Genomic DNA, 10009 nt, shown 5'->3' with positions numbered 1-10009 from the left:
GAACAGAAGTTTACAGGAAAGAAAAAAAAAAAAGACTCCACAATTTTCCTAACCTATCCTTTTGCATTTCTAGTCTTCCATTTGTTCTTTTGTTTTTTAAAAAAAATGGCACGTGATAGCACTTTGCAATCAAAGAGCAGCCTAAGTAGTGAAAATCATCAAAATAGGCTTGATTTGCCCAGAACGCTCAAATAAGAGATACACCTTCAGTGAAGTAATTTGTAGAAAACTGTTTTTCTAAACATTTTCCATCTGCGTAGTAGATGGAATAATCCACCTGGGTGCTAGTGTGCATGGACTCTAGTGCCTGAAAGTGTTTTTTTTGTTTGTTTGTTTGTTTTTTTGACAAATCCTACTCAACAGGGAATACGCAGGCAAGTGACATGTCCTTTACTTCTTACACAGAATTTCCCTGAACAAAACCATAAACCAGGAAAAGACGATTTTCCAGGGCTCTTGTCTCTCCTTTGCAAACTTTCACACCCTTCTCTCTTTACCCCTTACCACTTCTGTAACTCCCAACCACCACAAGCAACCATGACCGCCATGAAAAGAACACAATCACAGGAGGGCAATGTTTGTATGAACTTCATTCTTCCTCTTAATCTAAACCTCCCTTCCAAATACATCAACAGACTCGTTCATACTAAGGTGTGACTGTTGATAAGGCTACCACTTTTGCTCTTCCAGGCTTATTTAGTAAGTGATAAGAAGCCTTAGGCAAATAAATGAAGTCTAATGGGTAATTTCAAACACCAAGTGCACAAATAAAGAGTATATTTACTGAGGAGGTGGGCTAGAAGGGGTATTTTTAGCTGACCAGAAAGTAAAGTAGCTACTAGTCTGTATGCCTAAGTAGTTGTGATCTCTTTTGTTTCAACATCTAAAGCCCACACTCACCAAATAAAATAGTACCTTTATTTTGGACCTACAAATTGTCATTCTAAGAGAAGTAAGCCAGAAAGAGAAAGAGAAATACCATATGATAGCACTCATATGTGCAATCTAAAAAGAAAAAAGAAAAAAAAGACACTAATGAACTTGTCTACAAAACAGAAACAGACTCGCAGATGTAGTAAACAATCTTATAGTTACTGGGGGAAAAGGGGTAGGAAGGGATAAATTTGGGAGTTTGAAATTTGCAATTGTTAGCAACTATATATAAAAATAGATTTTTAATAAGTTTCTTCTGTATAGCATAGGGAACTATATTCAATGTCTTGTAATAACCTTTAATGAAAAAGAACATGAAAACGAATATGTGTATGTCTATGCATGACTGGGACACTGTGCTGTACACCAGAAATCAACACATTGTAACTGACTGTACTTCAATAAAAAAAATAAGTAAAAATAAATAAATTTTAAAAAATAACGCCTTTGCCTTCCTGGAGGGCACAGGGAGATGACTGCCAACTCTGCATAAAGTCATGAGAATGATACAGAGATCTTTGCTGCAGATCTGACTGAGAACATGGGCAGTCTCAGGGCAGGGTATTCTGAGGGAGTGAGAGGGGCTGAGCCACTGTGTGCTCACTCTTCTATTTAAGCTCACAAAACAAATTACTTCTTTGGGAAGGCCACACAGAGTGGGTGGAGAATGGCTGGATTTCATCTTCCTGAACCTTCCCTTCTGTGGAGTAAAGTGGAAATCTCTTCCCTTTTGGTACTTGAGGAGGCAGGAATGACAAGAAAACCCTTCCAGAAGGCTGACTTTAGGGCAGGCTCCGCATGGTGCCTTGTGTATATATGATCCTGTGCAGACCTCACAACACCCTGAAAGGCTGTGTTTTCACCCTCCTGTGTTAAGATGTGTCTCCTCAAGCAAGGAACCTGTAGGCATCACTCTGCCAGTAAACTGAATAACCAGTATCTGAAAACATTCCCATCCGGCCTTAAAGCAAATGCTAACATTTTAAATATCTTCAAACTTTTGTAACAAAAACTCAGGCCACAGCTTTACCAGTATGTTTTATCTAAAGTTTCTTTCTTTAACCTTGGTCCTCAAAACACTCACAGTTACAACCTTCTACCTCGCTCCTCTGGCACAAATGGAGATGACTCCATTTCCAATTTTGGTAGGAAGGCTTTTTTTCCCTCATCCTGGAATCAAAAATGCCATCATCACACCATTTATCAACAGCTGACTGAGGCCAATCTCAATTCTTTCCCTTTATATGAAACACGTCGTATTTGTGAACGGATGCCAGCAGCCAATGGCGTACAGGAACCTCTCACTGATAGTGCATTCAAAAGAAGGAAGACCATAAGAAATATGACGGGAGGGTCCTTTAGTTGATGAGGAAGTAAAGAGATGCCAAACACCAGTGCCTATAGGAAGCTTTATGGAGCAGTTAACCTTGAGACTTCACTGTATATAAAGATTAAACTGCCACTTCTGGTTAGCAGATTTATAGAGCTTTACAAATACCTTGGTTTCACTGTTTGCGCTTTTATCTGCTTCTGGATTTTATTACTGCTTTCTGTCCAGGGATAGTCTTTATATACACAGAATAAGAGATTAAGCCGTGAAGAGAAGTCAGAATGCTTCCTTTTTTCATCTTTGATGCCTAAAAGGTCTTAATAGAGAGATACACCTTCCACCAGTTGCAGAGCCATAGAAAATGCCACCCACCTCCCCTGCATGGGTGACAAGTTTTTCACAAATCACAGTCTCCAGAAATAAAGGCAAAGCAAATGTTCCATTAGTAGTTCTCCAGGCTGTGGTGGGAAGTAACTAGCTCATGAGTCACTGTTCGCTGCAAATGCACAGAATCTAATGAAATACTTTATATGATATGGCCATACTGGTAAATAAATATATCATAGTTACATATCATTTAAAAAGGGGGCTATTGTTTTGGTTTTACGAGCATAAAGACAGCCGCACCAGTGCAGAAGATGAATTTTTGAAAAAGGAAATGTGAAGTTTCTTAGGCTCCATCTGGGCTGGTTGAATGATTCTAATATTACAGAATCTTTCACAAAAGACAGGAAATGACAATGTTAGAATAAAAAACATTAATATTGGAAGAAGAAAGAAAAAAGCAATTAACAGTGTGAAGAGGTGGCCCGTTTCCACCTGCCCTGGCCACAAGGAAGTATTGTGTAAGCTCGTACCTTCATGCTCCTGAGCTGTCTCCTGTCACAGGAGCAAGCTACTAGGCCACCTGGACTCGAGGGAAATCAGCATTTCTAACTAGAACGTTAAGTTCCTCAGCTACAATTCTACCGACTCAGCCAGAGCATTCTAGTCAACGTATTTTTTTTTCACTTGAAGAAAATAATTTATTTTCTGATTGCAGTGGGTTTTGTATACCAGCTGTCATTCCAAGTCTCAAAATTCTTTATTATATAATATGTTTTAAACACTCAACCATAATCAAAGGAGCAAATGAAAGCTGTTTCTAAATAGAGACTCATATGTGCGGTATGGTATCAATGTAGGGCTTTCTGAATGTGGACTGTCTTAAAAAATTTCTCTGGAAAGATGCAAAAGTATTAATGACACGGAATTAAGACTTTTAAAAAAATTATCATAAGAGTTTTCGGATTGAAATCCTGCAAAGGTAATCAGATGCTAATGGGCGTGGAAAAGGCAGAGAGTCTGAGCAGAAAATTCCAGGTAAATCAGGACCTTATCATTTTAGTACTTTTTGAAGTTTTCACAATATTCTCTCCCTATCAAGTGCTTTGATAAGTTGATTAAAGTATATTTTCTAATTTTTTGAAAAAAGGAATTTCCTGCTTTACCACAAGCATATATAGATGTATATATACATCATACTATATCATAAACATATATATATGCCAGTGAAAGATTATGAAATACAATTTGATAAGCCTCCACTGATATTAATTTTGACATGTGAATAAATTTTAAATTATCAGTTATTTTATTATGTTCTTTCTTTAAGAAAACCTAATATATTTGTGTGTGTGTAAGTGTGTGTGTGTGTGTGTGTAAGGGAGTACATTTAAAATATGACCTAATTTTCAAAAAATTACCAAAACATTCACTTTTGGGAATAAAAATATTACTCACTCCCTACTACTTAAATAATAAAAGCCAGAGTCCAGAATTTAGCCTCTATGGCCCTCAGAGATCTAGTTCAAAAGTACCCTTTCAATTTTATTGCTTCTATTCTCCTCATTAAAATCTTGTCTATAAATGGGATCATTTATGTAGCCATCAACTATTTACCACTTTCTAGGCTTTGGAATTCGAAGATCAATAGGTAAAATTTCTACTTTCAAACAGCTCATAGTCTAGCAAAGAAGAATATACGTAATCAGCTAATTACAGCATTAAAAGTGCAATATTTGATGTGTGTTAAAGGCACAAAAGGAAATGCCAGTCATTTCCTGGAAGGAGAGAGATTAGATTTAGGGAAAATTACATAGAGCAAGTAATAAAAAAAATTAGGATTCACCAAACTGACACACAGAAAATGGTGTTCTAGGCTAGGGAAGCATGTACACAGGCACACAAGTGTGAGACAGGGATGTAGGTCTGTTCAACGACAGATATTTGACTATTGCTGGAACACAGATGCAAAGGTTCACCACCTCACAAATGCCATTTATCCACTAAATCCTTCTCTCATGGCTCATTCTGCCATTTCTGCAGATTAGAATGCATAATATTGAAGGAGGAGGCCAAGATGGCAGAGTAGAAGGACGCCCGTAGCGCACCCTCTCCCACAAATACACCAAGACACATCCACAGACCCACTCAGCCAACCAGAGCACCTGGAACTCCGACATGACATTGTCCTCTTCAAAAGATAGAGATGCCAAAAATCTGGTAGTAGAAAAGGAAAAAAGAAAGAAAAGGCAAAGCAGAGCGGGACAGGTCCCGTGGGGAGGGAGCGGCAAAGGAGGACTGGCGCTCGTTCGCTGGGTCTCCCCTCTCCAACTGAGAGGCCAGCTGGACGGAGAGGGAGCCTCCGAGGCTCGGATCTGTACAGAGCAGCCCTTGACCGACAGAACTAAGTTACAGGGGCACAGAGGGTCCCCGCGACACCCAGCCCAAAATGCGGGCCGGCAGCTGGGGGCAGGGCCAGGCTGCCCGAGCCGGGCAGGGGACGGGGACTGGGACGGCTGCACTGAGGCAGCCCCTGGGGGACTGCAGGGAGCTGCGCGCCGTGGCTGTGGGTGCACAGGGCAGAACAACCTGGGCCCTCCATAAAACAACAGGGCTGATGTGCCCTGGGGGGAAGGGTGCATACCCCCATCTCTGAAAACCCGCGGAAAGTTTTTGGGTGAAGAGAGGCGGGGATCAGGCACAGCCACCATATCTTCCAGCGCTGAGCACCCAGGCGGGGGCGGGGGTGAAACCTGCATCCACACCTAAGGGCTTAGCAGCCTCAAGGGCCAGACGGAGACTTGTCTACAGCCCGAGGCAGATAGGATCCTTCCATCCTGGTCCCTCAGAGAACTTGCTCCCAAGACAAACAAGGAGCTGGGTTTTGGCCCGGAGCAGGGACAGGGCTGTTCCTCGGTCTTCCCTGAGCCCGCCTGAGGAGCACCGACCAGAGGCGGAGGGCACAGCGGCACAGAGTAGCGGAGCAACCCGCGCCGGGAGAGGGTGGGCGGCCCCCAGCCTTTCGGGCAGGAATGCAGCCCCTGACCGTGGTGCTGGAAGAGGGCACGACCTGCCCTCCTACCTGGCCAGTCTGCAACATCTGACTGCGGCATCGGGAGGGGCAGTGACCCGCCCGCCCACAGCAAAGGAGAGCTGCACCTGACCCAGTGTTGGGAGGAGGCGCGATTTGCTTGCCGACAGGCACTGGGAGCAGCACAGAAGAGGGCGCCAACAGAGGGCCTCTGGAAGCAGCAAGCTGGGCTTCCAAAACAGGACGAAGACAAAAAGACTTCACATTAAAAGCACACAGACTCCAGGAGAACACCGACTCCCCCTTTTTTCTTTTTCTTTTTCTTTTTTTAAATCTGTTTTTACCTGTTCTATTTTCTATTACCCTTTTAATTTTTACTTCTTAAACAATTATATATACCCCCAGTTGTAATCCCTTTTAAATTTTTAAAAAATATTTTTATTATTATGATTTTAAAAAGTCCACATCACTTCATTTTTATTTCTCTTGGTTTTGATGTCCTGTTATTGATTACACACAGGGTTCAAATACATCTTTTCCTCTTTTCTCCTTTTTCAAAGGTTTTTAAAGGACATCTCAACTCGATTGCTATTCTGCTTAAACCTGCTTTTCTATTATTCATTATACACTGTTTTCAAACCTTTTTTTCTCCCTTCTTTTAAAATTCTCTCTCTCTCTCTTTTTTTTCCCCTAAGTTTTAATACTACATAGGCATTCAATAGAAAAACTCCTTAAGGACCACAATAGATAACTGATACTCCATAAACCACAGTGCCAGAGAGGTATGAGCAAGATGAAGAAGCAGAGAAACCATTCCCAATTAAAAGAACAAGAGAAATCCCCTGAAAGAACAATCAATGAAATAGACATCGATAGCCTACTAGATCAAGATTTCAAAAAAGGAGTGATCAAAGTACTGAAGGAACTTAAAGAGATAGTGTTTAGAGATATAAAATATGTCAAAACTGAAATGGAAGCTATAAAGAAGAGCCAAGTAGAATTGGTGAACTCATTGGCTGAGATGAGGAATGATCTAAAGGCTGTGCAAAGTCGACTAGATAATGCAGAGGAATGAATTAGTGACCTAGAAGACAGGACAATAGAAAGCACCCAATCAGAACAGCTACAAGATAAACAAATAAAAACAAATGAAAATAGCATAAGGGACCTATGGGATAATATAAAGCATGCCAATCTTCGCATAATAGGGGTCCCAGAAGGGGAAGAAAGATCAAAGGGGATTGAAAAGGTTTTTGAAGAAATCATGACTGAAAATTTTCCAAACTTAAAGAAGGAATCAGATATCCAAGTACAGGAAGTTCAAAGGGTCCCAAACAGGAAGAACCCAAATAGACCCACACCAAGACATATCATTATTAAGATGGCCAGAGTCATGGATAGAGAAATGATCCTAAAGGCAGCAAGAGAAAAGCAAAGAGTGAGTTACAAGGGAACCCCCATAAGGCTCTCAGCAGATTTCTCTACACAAACACTACAGGCCAGAAGGGAATGGCAAGATATATTCAAAGTCCTGAATGAAAAAAAGATGCAGCCTAGGATACTTTATCCAGCAAGGCTATCCTTTAGGATAGAAAGAGAGATAAAGAATTTCACTGACAAGAAAAAGCTACAAGAGTTTAGCAACACTAAACCCATGCTAAAATAAATATTGAAAGGTCTACTCTAAATAGAAAAGCAGCAGGATGCTACAGAAATGAGAAACTCACAATTGGAAAGGTGATAACTCATGAATTACAAATAAAATAAACACGAAATTGTAAAAGAAGACATACAAATCATTGAAAGTGGGAGAGGGTGGCAGGAAAATATAGAATTTTTCTTTCTTTCTTTTTTAAATTTTTTGTTCTCAGAAGTATGGGCTTGAGATCATGTTACTATCAGTTTAATAAAAACAGTTACAGTAATGGGCTAATAGACTTACAAAAAAGGGTAACCACAAGCCAAAAACTTACAAGGGAGTCACAAAAATTAAATAAAATCCATGATAATACAAAGGAAAATTACCAAACCACAAAAGGAAGAAGAAAGGAACAAAGAGGAAATAACAAATCAACTGCAAAGAGAAGTTCAAAATGGCAATAAACACACATCTATCATTAATTACTGTAAATGTTAATGGACTAAATGCTCCAGTCAAAAGACACAGAGTGGCAGAATGGATAATAAAGCAAGAACCTTCAATATGCTGCATACAAGAGACCCACTTTAGGGAGAAGGACACATATAGATTGAGAGTGAAAGGATGGAAAAGGATATTCCATGTGAATGGAAAAGCCAAAAAAGCAGGTGTTGCAGTACTGATTTCAGACAAAATAGACTTTAAAACAAAGGCCATAAAGAAAGATAAAGAAGGACAGTTTATAATGATTAAAGGAGTGATACAAGATGAGGATATTATACTCATTAATATATATGCACCCAATATAGGACCACCTAAGTACATACAAGAATTACTAGCAGAGATAAAGGGGGATATTGATGGGAATACAATCATAGTTGGAGATTTTAACACCGCATTAACATCACTAGACAGATCTTCCAGACAGAAAATAAATAAGGCAACAGAGAAATTAAATAATACAATAGAAAAATTAGACTTGGTGGATATTTTCAGAGCATTACACCCTCAAAAAGTAGGATATAAATTCTTTCCAAGTGCACATGGAACACTTTCCAGGACTGATCATGTACTTGGGCACAAAAGAAACCTCAACAATTTTAAGAAGATAGAAATTATCTCAAGCATCTTTACTGACCACAATGCCATGAAAGTAGAAATCAACAACAGAGAAACAAAGGAGAAAAAAAGGAAAGCATGGAGATTAAACAATATGTTAATAGAAAACCAATGGGTCAATGAGGAAATCAAAGCTGAAATTAAAAAATACCTTGAGACAAATGAAAATGAAAGCACAACCACACAAAATTTATGGGACATAGCAAAGGCAGTGCTAAGAGGGAAGTTTATAGCAATACAGGCCTTCCTCAAAAAAGAAGAACAATCTCAAATAAACAATTTAACCCACCAGCTGAGAGAACTAGAAAAAGAAGAACAAAACCCCCCAAAAGGCAGCAGAAGGAAGGAAATTATAAAGATTAGGGAGGAAATAAAATAGAGATTAAAAAAACCATTGAAAAAAATCAATCAAATCAAAAGCTGGTTTTTTGAAAAAGTAAATAAAATCGACAAACTTCTGGCCAAACTCACAAAGAAGGAAAAAGAGAGAGCACAAATTAGCAAAATAAGAAAGGAAAATGGAGAAATTACAACAAATAAAATAGAAATACAGAATATCATATGAGAATATTATGAAAAACTATATGGAACCAAACTGGATAACCTAAAGGAGATGGACAAGTTTCTGGAAACATACTGTCCACCAAGACTGAATCAAGAAGAAACTGACCACTTGAACAATCCGATCACTAGAAATGAAATCGAAATAGCAATAAAAAACCTCCCTACAAATAAAAGTCCAGGATTGGATGGCTTCACTGGGGAATTCTACCAAACATACAAAGAAGAACTCATACCAGTCCTTCTCAATCTCTTCCAGAAGACTGAAAAGGAGGGAATACTCCCAAACTCATTCTATGAAGCCACCATCACCCTGATACCAAAACCAGGCAAAGACACTACCAAAAAAGAGAATTATAGGCCAATATCACTGATGAACATAGATGCCAAAATCCTCACCAAAATATTAGCAAATAGAATCCAACAACACATAAAAAAGATTATACATCATGACCAAGTGGGGTTCATCCCAGGGACACAAGGCTGGTTCAACATACGCAAATCAATCAATGTAATACATCACATCAACAAGAGAAAGGACAAAAACCACATGATCATCTCAACAGATGCAGAAAAAGCATGTGATAAAATTCAACACCCATTTATGATAAAAACTCTCGCCAAAGTGGGTATAGAGGGAACATATCTCAACATAATAAAAGCTATATATGACAAACCTACAGCCAGCATAGTACTCAATGGTGAAAAACTCAAAAGCTTCCCACTAAAATCTGGGACAAAACAAGGATGCCCACTATCACCACTCCTATTCAACATAGTCTTGGAAATCCTAGCCACAGCAATCAGGCAAGAGAGAGAAATAAAAGGGATCCAAATTGGAAAAGAAGAGGTAAAAGTGTCACTATATGCCGATGACATGTTACTATATATAGAAAACCCTAAAAGGTCCACACAAAAACTACTAGAGCTGATTGAAGAATTCAGCAAGGTATCAGGTTATAAGATTAATGTTCAAAAATCAGTTGCATTTCTTTACACTAAAGATGAATCAACAGAAAAAGAAAGTAAAGAAACAATCCCCTTTAAAATAGCACCCAAAGTAATAAAATAT

Source organism: Camelus ferus, chromosome 14, assembly GCF_009834535.1.
Source record: "Camelus ferus isolate YT-003-E chromosome 14, BCGSAC_Cfer_1.0, whole genome shotgun sequence".
In the NCBI taxonomy this organism is placed as follows: Eukaryota; Metazoa; Chordata; class Mammalia; order Artiodactyla; family Camelidae; genus Camelus; species Camelus ferus.
The sequence above is the reverse complement of the archived record's forward strand: the minus strand, read 5'-3'. Positions refer to the sequence as shown.